The sequence below is a fragment of the Mycetomoellerius zeteki genome, unplaced genomic scaffold, assembly GCF_001594055.1.
Source record: "Mycetomoellerius zeteki isolate Tzet28-1 unplaced genomic scaffold, Tzet1.0 scaffold735, whole genome shotgun sequence".
In the NCBI taxonomy this organism is placed as follows: domain Eukaryota; kingdom Metazoa; phylum Arthropoda; class Insecta; order Hymenoptera; family Formicidae; genus Mycetomoellerius; species Mycetomoellerius zeteki.
Genome location: NW_017257759.1, coordinates 369,380 through 384,110, shown reverse-complemented (window position 1 = coordinate 384,110; position 14,731 = coordinate 369,380). Strand labels below are relative to the sequence as shown.

At 35.9% G+C, this 14,731-nt stretch overlaps 1 protein-coding gene across 3 annotated transcripts in view; it reads left to right on the top strand.

Moving 5' to 3' along the window:
- The window catches only part of cv-c (RhoGTPase activating protein), a 247,726-nt gene that overhangs the window by 115,704 nt on the left and 117,291 nt on the right, over positions 1–14,731 (top strand). The window lies entirely within an intron of this gene.

The following is a 14,731-nucleotide window of genomic DNA, read 5'->3' as shown; positions in this document are numbered from 1 at the left end:
TATTTCGAGAGCAACTAATTCGGACGACATCCTAGGACCAATTTTAAGCCAGCAACAAATCTTTTACTGATACTTCACTCTTGTTCCGCCAGCACGCTGAGGTTTTACGTGGTTATTTATACTTATTTTGCAAGCAACAAATTGCTAAATTGTTTATTTCGAGAGCAACTAATTCGGACGAGGTCGCAGTACCAATTTTAAGCGAGCAACAAATCTTTTATTGATACTTTACTCTTGTTCCGCCAGCACGTTGAGGCTTCTCGTTGTTATTTACACTTTTTCAGTATGTAAAGTATTAAAAAAAATGTTATTTCGGCAGCAACAAATTAGCAACAAATTAGCAACAAATTCCTACGTTATTTCTGCGTAGATTGGCTTTGTTGTAGGTATTGTTCCGCTAACTGAATCTTCCTTTAGCGAAACATCGTTTTTTTAAATAAACCGACAGAGCAACAAATTTTTTTCTTTGGCAACTTTTTAGCAACAAATGAGCAACAAATAAAAATGTTAGTTAGAATCGATTCCGCTCATTTTGTTCCGCTAACTTATAAGACGTCGAATAAATAGATGCCGTGTTGAATATTTGATTATACGCACCACATGAAGACAGCTTTCTCGATTTCACCGTCAGTAATTATTGCGAAGCATCCCTTTAATTTCCTAAGCTGTAAAGTCAATAACAAAAGAACGGCCGTGCGAAGTCAGGTATCAACTACGATCGAAATAAATTATAATTTAGAAAGTTCAAATGCGTATCCTTCATGGAATAAGGTGCGTTTTACATCTGAGAATGCATCGACTTTCCGATAAAGGCCAAGACAATGGGTGAAACAGGATATTTTGATTGCATTCGTGAGAATGCGCAAAAAAAATTATTTTGTTCGATACAATTTTATTTATTTCACGATTAAATGCACATTTTAATCGAATTTTTTTGCTAATATTTCGTTTCGCATGGAGTTCTGTTAAGGATCGTTTTTTGTTTAAAAAAAGAGAAAGTTGCGCGTGTGTGCCTGAAGATTTGATTATAGGAGAAACTCTTCAATTTTGTCCAGTTTGTTCATTAAAATCATAATAGAGTGATGAAATTCTCATAAATTTTGGCATAAAAAGTCAAAGATTTTATAATGAGACTCGATATTTTTTTGTTAATCTCAGCGTTTATTAAGAACACAGCATCTGCACTATCTGTCATAACACTTGTTCCACTTTATGGTACAGAAATTAGCCGCACTTTACATTTTCTTAGCATTATTACGCAACAAGGAAAACAGTGGCGCGATATGGAGACAATTAACAGACACATCGTGTATTTCACGGTGAATAATCAACGTATTCCGATGCGGAGAGAAAGTAAGATGAAAGATTAATTCTCGATCGAAGATAACGTTGTACTTAGTGGTGTTGTAATTTACTGGGGGGTGTTGCCGACATGTATTATTGCAGATTTATTCATTACAGACGAATTATCCAGTTATTTTTTAGTGTGATATAAAAAGTATTTCGCTTTTAATACAATAACATGAATTAATTTACTTGCGCTGATGTAGCAAGACAGTTGTACAATTATATTTTTAATGGAATTTCAACTTATTTTTTACATTGCTAAAATCAAATGTAAATAAAATGTACGTTTATTATAAAAACTTTTCAGCGTATTAATTTTATGTCATTGTAACATTTTTAATTATTCTTAGTATTTTCACGTTGTTTATATATTTTAACAATGGATACGATAGTTAGTAGTCTCTCAACTGGAAATCTCAATTAGAAATATAATTGTTTTAATTAGAAATTTTATTCTTGTTTATGTTCTCGTAACAATCAATGATTGAATTCAAGTGATTCAGAATTAAATTGGAAAATTAATTTTCTGTAATATTCTTATAAAAATTAATTTACTTTAGTAATATGATTATTTAAAATCATTTTTGTATATTCTATAAAACATTAAATAAATAAAAGTAAATACATAAACATGTTATCGCGCGCTTATAAACGATATATATTTTTCCCTGAGAAAATTGATTCAAAGACGAACACAGGAAAAAGTGAGGATTACAGACAGAGAACCATGATCTGAAGCTTACCTTTCGAGATGCCTATCTCGCGCCCTCGTAATTCTTGCGGACGGGATTTATAATTCCCCTGAAAATCGTCCAGCGCTCGCTTTCTACACCGTCGTGTTGTTGTGCGCGTGCATTCATGCAAATTGTCGGATTTATTATGGCACGAGACGAGTATGCATATGAGAGTCCGAGTTTCGCGGGCGGATACACCCCGTTGATTGCGCCGCCATCCATGTGGATTTTCTCAATATTCGTCTCCTTTCTTCTCCCTTTTCTCTCCACCTTCGTCGACTTTTGAATTTCACGCCATTGTCGTGACGGTATCAACAAGCCATGTGCCTTTCAAGAACGTCACGGCATCGTGATCGAAGACATCGAGATAAGATGATACATATTAGCTTATTAATATTCCGGGATATGCGATAACATGGAGTAATGACGAGGTAATCTGCTCGAGAATAGATGCACCGAAGGCTTCGGCGAAGCTGAGCCTCTGTAAGACAATGGCAAGATAACAGCTATACTTCAAAGCGTATTGAAGTACTAAAGATACTTCCATTTTTTCGATTATGGTAACATATAGTTCGTACTGTTAAATCTGTCGAATTAAATAGTGTCGAATTAAATCTAATTTAAGTCGCCGCTGCTCCTACTCAAAATACATCGTATGTTATTTTATACTAAAAGAATAGTTAAATTTGATACTACACGGAAAAAAAGATTGACTGCTGCAGCAAATTAAATGGTTAAATATGGCATAGCATTTTTAATTGGCTGCAGCAGTTAATTTTTGATTGCGTTAGCCTATCCGCAATGTCAGTATAGGATTTCGATAGGCTAACACAACCAAAAATTGGCTGCTGCAACCAATTAAAAATGCTATGCCATATTTAACCATTTAATTTGCTGCAGCAGTCAATCTTTTTTTTCAGTGTATATAATATTAAATTTATTCAATGTTTTAGTATAACGATATATTGAGTAGAAAAGCAGTGGCGACTTAAATTAGGTTAAATTTGACTCCATAGATTTAATAGTGTACATAGACATCCAAAGAGTATCCCGTGATTTTTTTTACACAACGTATAACTGTATGCTTCCCACAAGAATCCAAATGCATAAATTCCAACAAGATCATGTCTATAACAAAATATTTATAACGGATCTTAATCAATGATTGTAACACGGAAATGTCTTCGAATGATATAATCGATAATTATTTCGTCTTAAAGAATTTAAAGTGCGTGTCGAATAAGATATTACCGCTTGTAACGATGTTACAACGATTATCAGGCTTATCATTAGAAAATATTCTAGCATCAGGTTTATCTCAAGTGTATCAGTTATCTTGATCGACTTTGCTTCCTGTAACGCATGATATCTCGCATTTTGATCTTTCTTATAACTTGCTATTATATACATATCTCTTAAAAAATTTCAAAATTTATATTAAAAACAGAATACTTTTTGCAAAATATGCTTGCCGCAGAACTGTTGGAAATTGAAGTAAACATTGCTCCAGTTTAATTTGTTGATAGACTATTATTAGTTATTTTGTTTCGCGTAGTCAATCGATAATAATAACGATAAATCGTTATCCTATGGGACTCATTTCTTTTTGCGAAAATGTGAAACGTATAGGGCAATCTAAGCACATGTTTCCTCCGCTAGAAATTCCGTTGAGAACAATTCCCGACATAAAGGGAAAATGTGCACAATAGTAGGTATCCGTCTGTTCATTGAACCAAAGTTTGTTACGAGACCGAAAAAAAGTATGCTGCACGTCACTTGGGACGCAGTCAATTTTATTAGCTAACAGAAAGAAGTTCTGCTCCAAACTACAATAGCAATAAAGGCAGTAACAAACTTCAGTAACTTTCGGTTTTTTTTTTGCGAGTGTTTTGTTCGCTGTAATACCGTTACATTGTTAAATATTAAAAAAGCAGTAGTAATTAAAGTTAAATTTTTCGATTTAACATTTGTTATTTTTAGCTTCCAAGTTAAAATCTAAATCAATCCGTTTCTGTGGTTAGTTTCAAAGTAAACAATGTCGATATTAACGTGATACATTTAGTAAATAATGAACTAAATTTGTGTGAGTCTAATTTAATTAAATTTTCTGGGTTAAATTATTTAATCTCATTCTTTTATATATACTATCTAAATACAATTTTATTAAAACTTGATATTTTATAAATAAAATAATAAATTAAACAATGAAAACTTTATTTAATCTTTCTACAAAACTCAGAATAATGACAGATATTATAAAATTTATGATTTTTTCACTTTTTTGAGAAGTGGTAATAGGTATTACCAACTTGACAGAGGTAAATTTATATAGAAATATTTTTAACGATTCTCAAATAGATTTCTATATCTAATTAGATATATATAAGAAAATATTATAAGTCTCTGCAATCATCTATTAAAATAAAACTTTATTAATTTTGTCAGTTATATTCAGTAGATTATTCTCGCGAATATAATAAATAAATTTTTTAATTGGAAAGACCTTTGCGTCCTTTACTGACAAATTATATTTTATGCACTCGAGTTTCGATCCATCCACGTGTCACACGAAATATTACGAATGAGAGGTCCACTTGCGCGCGAATAAATCGCAATCGAAAAAGCGGCTCTCGCACCCCTGGGAACAGGCAGCACAAATTGCCTCCTGGCATACTCGCTTCATCTGGTGCATGCGAATGCACCGCTGCACCGTATTAGATTGCCACCTACTGGTGTAACAACGAAGCGGCACACGCGTTGAATCCGCATTTACATCGGAGTCCGCCTTTCGTCTCACAAGAATGCACCGCTGAGTTGGCCGTTCCTCGATTTCCCGACTGGATTCTATTTTATCTTGTCACCTAGGTATTGATATATAAAGTATAGGCATATAAATAACGGCATAAGAGAGAGTAAAAGGAAACGCAGTTATATCGCTCCAATTAAAATACTTTCTATATTCTATACCAAACATTTATGAATAAATTTGATATCAAAACGTTTATGAATAAATTTGATATTTAAACGCCGATCTCCCTTCTCATCCGCGATCGCTTTTTACCGGCGTCGCGGATTACGCCGACTTCATAAATCATTGCACGGCAGGGCCGCACAACGAGCTAATTAAACGAGCATCTTTATTAATCGACCAGACCGCTGCGCTTCGCAGTCTCTCGCTTATTTCTATTTCCACGTTATTTATAGCATTTCTATCTTTATAATTCCACAATTCTTGCCTAAGTCGTATTTACGTCGGCGGAACCCCCGTCGGCTAGGCTCTGTGGCAAACAAATGAAAAAGAAGCGACATGTAAACCGATTAATCGAGCAGGTCGAGGAAAGCCGTTTTGTCCACGCACAGCCTTGAAATGCACGCACGAGCCCTTATGATAAAGTCGCTGTGGGACGAACGAGCCTAATAAAATTCATCGAGTCTCGTGACGATGCAACTTTGCGCGGCCCGGTCGGTGCATCGCGTTGCACCGCGTGAATAACGTTAATTTGCGGCTTCTGCGCTGCACCTTCGACCGGTTTAGCAACTAAATCGCGGGATGTCCGAGCGCGTTATTTGCCACGAAAGTGTGCCGACGATCTCGCGCGTCTATACAATACAGATTTTGCCTGCCGAGACTTTTCACGCTCCCTCACGATACGTCGACCGGCGAATTCTCTGCTCGGAATGTTTCGCGTTTAATTAAATTATTAAAGAAATGATGAAAGCTCTCTTCTCTCTTGTGGAAGCTGAATCACCGCGTGAAAATGAAACACAAGCACATTCCAATATTTTTAAGCGACCTTTCTCATTTTATTCATAAAGTTCGTTCGAACGTCTCGAAGTCGGATTGGATACTTGAAAAATATTGTATTACGAAAAATATACCTGCTGTATACAGAGCAATAAACGTCTCTTTAGCCTTTATTTTTTTTCTATAAATCATTTAGTTGAAACCTAATATTAACTTGATATTATTACGACTAATATCAAGTTAATATTATTACAACTAATATGATTATATTAAGATCACTTTGTGATCTTAATATAACCATATTAGTTGTAATAATACAAACGATGATTTTTCTATATTTTTTCTTTCTTGTATATTAACAGACGTCATAGCAAATTTTTTATTCTTTTTTCCACATTAACAAGACGGACGTTGAAATATGTCGTATTTTTAGACAAGGAATATATTGAAAAATAATGAATTATATATATAACAAATCTTGAATCAAGGAAAAGCTGTACGATTTTAAAAATAGACATCCGCCCTCTAAAGGTTAAAAAAAATTCTCTACTCCCGTAATAAAAAAAATAGAGATAAAAAAATCATTTATCGCTAACAGGAAAATTATATTACGTTATTAATTGATATTATTATGAATGTTCTGCGACACTCAAGTACTGCGAATATTGTCCGCGATATATCAATTATTATTTATTAACAAAATACCGTTAATGTCTGTCCACAGATTCGCAGAGATTCTATGACATCGCGCTCGTGATCTCGTTTTCATTTTACATCAAGCCGTATATCGTATACACCTAGCAAATGAGTACCGAACGAACAACAAAAGTTTGTGTTATTTGTTACATAAAAATCGCACAAATTTAATTGCTATGTGCAACGAACATCGAATCTGATTGAATGCTAGTAGTATTCGGTGCAATCAAGCAAAAGAATAAACTGCTTACAAACACAAACAAATGCGAATGTCCGAACATTCGCATTTGTTCGCTAGATGTATACGCGGCTTTAGCAAGTCGAGTCCGCTCATTATTTCAGAGGATCGATTGAGCTGTATCATTTACTTTATCCGCTGTTACGTACATTCTTGTCCTCCTGTTTTTGTTTTCATGCGCGTTTTCCTGTGATCCTAACGGAGAATCGTCACTGATTGCACCTGCGGTTGGTAATAAGGAAACGAACAGCTCGGCAACTTCCAAGTCGACGAATTCGCGAAATTTACGAAACGTCGAAATAACGGCACGTAGATGAGCCGTGCAGAGTAATATATATACACAGCGAGAAGAAGAATGCGAACTAAGGCGGAATTAACAAGGAAAAGAAGCCGGCAGATGCACAGTGCGAAAATAATTCAGCTTATTATTTATGCAAATGATACGCATCGAGGAAGGGGCCATGAACAGACAACAGTAAGTTGGCTAATTAATTGGAATGTGCTGCAAGGAAGCGAGCAGTACGAAGTAAATAATTCCGGCATGACAGCTTTCCCGTCGTTGTTCTTCTCGAAATGAGAAAAATTATGGATATTATACCTTTCTTTTAAAAAATGAAATCTCTTAGATGATTAAAATTCATATTCGCATACTTGATTTGTAATACAAAAAATATAATGTTATGCTCTAAAGAGTATAAATTACAGCAAGACAAGAACCTGGATTTTCGTGTGTTTATATATAGATTTTATTAGATGTATATTAGGTACATATAAAAGACAATAAAACGTTTCAACCCACAATTTTGAGTTATTTTCAGTAAATCAGAGTGATCTTCTCAATTAACAATTTGGTTAGTAATGTCTGTGATATCTGCCTTATTTATGAGACGCATGATTCGAATCGAACGAAAATGTTTGAATTTTTTAATGCTTGGTAGCTCTGTTTGGCGACCCGCAAGATTGAAACGATTGCAAACTCGCATATTGGCGCGATGCAGATGTACCGGTTTATGAGACGCGTAAAAGCCACCGACGTGCGGCCCACCGATGGTGTCTCGCTCGTAAAACATCGCGTACCTTGGTTGCGTGTTGATATTTATCAAATTTTATTGACACACGCCCGTGTCCAGCGGCGTTAATTACAAGGCACTTCGGTGTTGCTCATCAATGAGCATCGATAGCGCTAAGATTCACTCCTTACCACCATAAAAGACGCATTCAGCAAAAAAAAAGCAACTTTGCAACTGTTGTAAGATTCTTTTATATGATTGGTTTATATATTTAGATCCAGTAAGAGAGAGAAACCAAGGGCAAGTATCAATTATATTAAAGAATTTTACAACAATTGCAAAGCTGCTTTTTCCGCTAAACGCAGTCATTAATTCTTTTTCATTTTATGAAAAAAATGTATTTCACGATGGAAAATTATTTTTATTGCATGAGTATATCATATTGTGAATGATTTATCATTTGACAATTATCCACATCATGTTAATATTTAAAGAATACTTTAAATTTCATAGCTTATTTTTCGAACAAATGCATTTAGTTATACAAATTGAATGCATTGATTACAAAGGTATCGTACAGCTATACGAAGTTCATTATCTTACAGAAAATAAATGTAAATCTCTGCATCATTGCAGACGGAAATCTTAACGAAAGCAAAACAACACATCTTATACACCTATTTTTTTTTTTACAATCCGATGCGTTACGTACGCAACTTATCACGCTAAATTTATCACACGAATAATACAAAGAAGAAACTGTTTTTATGATACTACATCGCAAGCTTAAATGTCAGAGAATAAATGAGTTTAAATTTATATGTTCATTGTAAAAAAAAAATGTTAATTTTAATACTTTTGCATGTCTCAGAAAGTCTACTACATCTTCAAGTTAAAAGTAACATTTTATTTTTAAGAGTATTCTTTTAATAAATACAATATATCATGAAAATGTTACGCAATTTGCGCCGTCGCCGCGTCGCGTCGGTGTACTGTCACTTTACTTGCTTTTGTAATGCATCGTAGAATGTAACACGAGCTGCTGCGGCTCGAGGTGGTTGACACGTATTTCAAGTACGTCTCGCTAAACTATTCGCGGCTTATCGTTGTTGCCACTTCTGGCGAAAAGATATACCAGCGATGTGGATCGGTTTCTCCGTTACTGCCCGATTTTCGTGGCCTTTCCAGCCGTAACTCGGGCATTTTACAGGCGATTTGGCAAAGCGGCCACTTCTCCATATACCTAAAGTCCATTACCTCGATATTTCTCGTGGAATAACCTTTTCATGGGTACTATCGCTCGGCTATGCCTAATACCGTCGTATTTCTTTATGTTTCAGGTAAGCACAGGTCGATTATAAGAGGGATATAGAGAGGAGCCGAGGGTTAAGGCGGTGGCAAGTGAAACACTAAATCCGCCCCGTAAGTACGCGCCGCATTTTAAGACTCATCCAATCACCATAAAATAGTGTCCAAGGGCGCGAGTTGTTTGAGGGGGGGGGATACACAATTTGCATTTTCATGGCGCGACGTACCTCTACGGTTAGTCCACTTTCAAGGTGGACTGCATTTCGAGTCTCCCCGTGATGAAGATCACGAAAAATGTCAGTCGGTGCAGGTGCAACACGAGCGAACGAGCGAGCGAATAGTGAAATGGATGCTGTTCGCAAGACGCGCATTTATTTGACCGCATGTCCTTTATAGCGCGGGAATTAATTAGAAGTTCGCTGCACTAGCAAATTCCGCGATCGGGATCGAGGTTCGAATATGAAATCGCAAGAGTTATTTTTAGTCCCGCCAAGTGTAATCCGCTATGAACGCTCTTCTAATCTGCTATCAATCATGCGTCGGTTAATTAACGCTTAGCGCGCAAAAGTCGTCGCGCTCGATTTCAAGAGACGATTAAACCGCAACGATGATCGATTAATCCAATTAATAGGACAGTTGCGAAAATATATCGCGAACGGGATGGTATCATTAAAATTTTAATCGACCGAATTTATTCTTGTACTGTTATTAGAATGCGAAGCAACAAAAATCAGATATCTAATATTGACTCCGTAATAATTCCTCTCTGGAATTCACTATTAAGGTATTGTGTAAGCATGTGTGAACAAAATATACATATTCAGTTGTCGCGAGTAAAGTTTTGTTATTTCAAAATAAAAAAGATAAAATATCTACACAGGAAAAACAGTTTTGTTGAAATATTTAAAAATTTAGTTAGATATACAGATACTGAAAATAATTTTATTTGTACCATCAAAATAATTATATTTTGAAGGACGCTTAAACCGGTTGCTGCTAGAGTGTTGGAACTTTTTACAGTATTGTGTCATCAACGCTTAAGCGTTGTATATAATTATTTTGATCGTCCATCAAGATTATCTTCAAATCTATATGTACCTAAATTTTTAGATACTTTAATAAAACCGTTGTTTCCGTGTAATGCATTCCGTGATTACGCAGATAAAGTGATAGCAACAAGAACAAATGGATTTTGATTAATATAATTATAATATTGATTAATACAATTGTAATATTGTATACGTTACTGTACAGCCGTGTTTTATGTCACGTTCAATGATCACGTGCACGTGGGGTCGCCGAAGACTTAGTCGATCAATCCCGAGATGCGATGATAGCGGCGCAACGATGTACCGCGCGTACCTCGCGCGCCCGTTACGAGGAAGAAATTAATAATTGCACTTAATCCAACGTGATTAATGCTGCATCGCCAGCGTCTACTACCACGGGCTTCCGCGCGAAGTTGCGAGTTGTACCGCATGTTTCAAATAACAGGCAAGCCCAAATGATTCACAATGATACCATCTTGGCGACGCGAACGGAAATAACTACGTAGAATAAATAACTATTTTTCCCCTTGTAAGGTTAACGTTTAATTCATTTTCTTATCTGATTAAAGTATAAAACATATATAAATATAGAGCGTGTTAGAAAGTCATAAAAAATAGATTTGTGAAAAATAGCACGATTGATATATCTAACTTTACGTGTATCGCAGGAATAAAATCTAATATTTTATGTACTGTTTGAGGATAAAATGGGTATTTTATCGAATTGCGTGATCTCGTTAAGTTTTCGCTCGTAACACCGGAGGTAATGATCGCAAGGAGCTAAATGCAGTTCATGTCGCCATCCGTGGCACGCACAGCAACCTTACGCAAGCAAAGTGGAATATATCGACAATAAAAAGTGCATTCTTACGTTATCTTACGAGTTGCGTTCGCAAAATTGCGCATCGGACTCGCAATCACTCGTTTGGCTAGTAAAGCGTCACCACTCTCTTTCAATTAAACAGCTTGGACGATAGCCGACGACCGACTAACGCCTGCCGCGAAGATGCAACCGTTCCGATAAAGCTTTTTATAGATCCGCTTCTCTCCGAACGCGAAATTGTCCGCAGGTATATGCGAGGATAACAAGGCCACGCACATTTATAGATTTTTTTATTATGACAGGCTTTCATTAATAAAACGGGAAAGATACCACTGTCCTCTCCTAATTGAAGTTACATCTAATCTAAAAAATTGCGTTTCTGTTTGGTTATTTTACGCTATCCGCAGTTAGCTGAAGAAGTATAATTAATTAACAAGATACTACTTTCTTACTTTTTTGTGAAAATAAATACGTAGCCTTAGTTTTTAGCAACTGCTTCAATTACTTAAGATGAAATTAGTCAAAAATTCAAATATAATTTTTTTGCTCAATGAAAAAACATAATCTTTACGAAATATCCAGATAAACGTACATCAGTTGCAACTTAGAGGATACATGTTTAATTTGGCGAGTCTTGTTTATCTATGTAGAACCGCGCGAAAACAAAAAACCTATTATTACAATGATCTATTAATTCTTAAAATTACGTCTTACGGTAAATACGAAAAAGCATCCTAATTGTGCAGTACGAGACGAGTTATAGCGCGTTGAAACCGGGCACGAACCCCGCCAATTGAGGCGGCTAGGCGCGAGAGTGCGTCGGGCACGAGATGAATAATTGTACTAGCATACTTAAGATTACAGATAAAGATATCTCTCAGAGCTTGCCGTCGGTGGTGCATTTCGTAGCAGCCGTACGGATCATCCTACGGAATTGATGGGCTGCTATCAACGCCGACTTTATGGCTGGAAATCGCAGCGTCTCGCGCGATGCTTACAAAATACATGAGCGAAAGTATACAAGCCGTACAGACTGTTTCAAACATGCGTTTTCGCGATCGTGCGAAACGAATAATATTCAATTAAATCAAAAGCGAAATTCATATCCACGGCGATTATTTGTTAGATGCATATTTATTGTGTAAAATATATCTAATTCATTAGATAATGCAATTAGTTGATCATGTATATTTTATTATTTCTCGCAGGGATAGAAGAAATACGATTGTACTGAAAGGAATATTCATGATACGTCACGAGGAGAAATCTATATTACGAGCTATTACTATTATTATTTTATTAACATGCCCGACAAAGTAATTGCGGTGGAGTATACTTCTTACTCAGTGAAGAGTTATCTTTATCTATAATAATGCGCACACATTTGTACAATTATTCAACCAGAGTTTCTTGCGCTCCGACTCTCTCCTAATTCGTCTTCATCGTGTTTTCTTCTTTTGCTTTTTATATACATATTTCGTATGCGAGATCACTGTCTCGGGGCTTACAGAAAGGATATGTAATCATAATTAGTGATGTTATTAGTGAGTCACATACACACACACACACACTCTCTCTCTCTCTCTCTCTCTCGGGCTTGTTTTATTGGTTCGCTTTATCGGGGCTTGTATGGCGAGGGTTAACTGCCAAGGATAACTGGCTGGTGGATCCTACATGGTTGCACGGCTGCATGAAGTATTCCGTCAGAGTCAATTAGAAACGTTCGCGAATCGAATCTCATCGAATGGACCGAAACGTCGTGGCGCATAGAACTCGTAGAAAATGAAATGATAATTCAATTTCGAAAATGAACGGTAAAACCGTGTTAAAATCAATTTTCAAGGCGATCGCAGTATAAAGATTATAACGTTGTTCGTTTAATGATAAAAATTAGAGTTCTTAATTAGCAGCAAGAACCATTAATTTCGTTTATCTCGACTCACGTCTTAATACTTAAACAATGAAAGCATAACATGGTTTTTGTTATTTCAAAACATTAGAAAGTTCGATCTCACGGAGCAATTAGAATTTTTCCTCTTTATCTACGTAAACCAAATATTTCTATAGTATGCAGGATAAAAAATAAATTGCACAACGTATGTTTTGGACTTTTAATTATTTTACAGTCCATAAGTATTACAGTTGTTTTTCTATACACGCGAAATTAATACATTGATTAACGACTTATATCGATTTCGCAAATTAGATTTTTTTTTATAAAATATAAAACATGCTTTGTAATTTATAATATGACAGAAATCATATTTGACACAAAAAACTGGTGACGGGTGACGGTTTAATAAAAAATACATTAAATTGTAATACGCAAAAAGTTAATCCGATGACTTTCTTCACGGGACGGGCTCGGCTGACCAAATTAATCGATCGATCGATCGGCCGATCGCCAGGAACACGCGTTGTCGAAATGTTTGCCATTCGTCGAGCACTTAAAGCACCAACATTGCCGTACACGATACGTGCACGCAACCACTGCACATAAAATCATTATTATGGTGGCAATAAACCGTAAACGGACACGCGGTTGTATTTCCACTCGCGCGGGTTGGGCTGCAAGAGCGCCCGCAGACGTGCGCTCTCCAAAGGAGAATTCCTCCCTTTATTTCCTCAGCCTGCTCGACGGTGCGTGTTCACCGATGGAGGCGCATCTAGGATGACGTGAAGGACGAAGGAGGACGAGAAGGAGAACGCTCCGCACGCGCGCAACCGCGTTATACTGCGCCATTAGTGCCTGTCCACGAGCTTTATGGTGCTGCTCCGACTTACGTAGGGCTGTCTTCCGGTGGCGAAATTCCAAGCGCATCATAGAGCTCGCTTTTTAGAGAAAGAATACGTTCCAAGAATGACCGTCTTACGTAGGAAAAATAGGTTACTCTACTTATGCAGTCTGTATAATTTTATCTTTGACGTCGAATCTCAGACTAGATTTTCATTAAGTAACTGCAATTAAATCTCTAAGCAAAGGTAACGCTATATACATTTATATATGCATACATATGTATATTTAGTTTCTTTTTAAACAGAAATTAAATAAGAGAGAGGAAGAGAAGGGTAGGAGAGGAAGAGTCATTTTACGTCGAGAAAAATGACTAGCTAGAATATTATTTAAAAACGGAATATTATTTAATTTTGTTTCTAGTATCTAGTTTCACATTAAACTTTCTGTAACAGCAATGCATCTTGTTGCTACATCGAAGATGCACGTCATTACATTTATACAATGTTTCAGTACGACATGCGTGATATTTCCAATATTAAACAATGTTGTTGTATTAATACAACTGTGCCGTTCTTGTCAGTTATTGACATTTTCGCTTATGCAACAAGAAGTTTCTAACATAAATTTGACGTTATCTTCATCATTATGTTTATAAGATTATGGAGCGTCTCGGTTTCCGGCATCTCGCTAAACATTAACTTACAGACTATATAACTTGTTATTTTCGTAATGACTCTTATTCTGCAACTATTAAAGCGAAAGTGCCATTATTTTTCTACACGTCTTTTAGACGAAATCATTTATTGCACAATCCAAAATTATCCATGAATGTTATCCGTTTATTTACAGGGAAATGTAATTAAAAGTCGCGTGTATCTGTGTGTATCTGTGTTTATTTGTATACACAGCTTTAATCGCAACTCCAATTATAGTCCGTGAATATTAGCTTCGGCATTGCGTTTGTAATTTAAATTGATATTTTAATTTGGTACTATTACATGTATATGGTGTAACTTTATTTTACACTGTCATTAAATTTCGTTT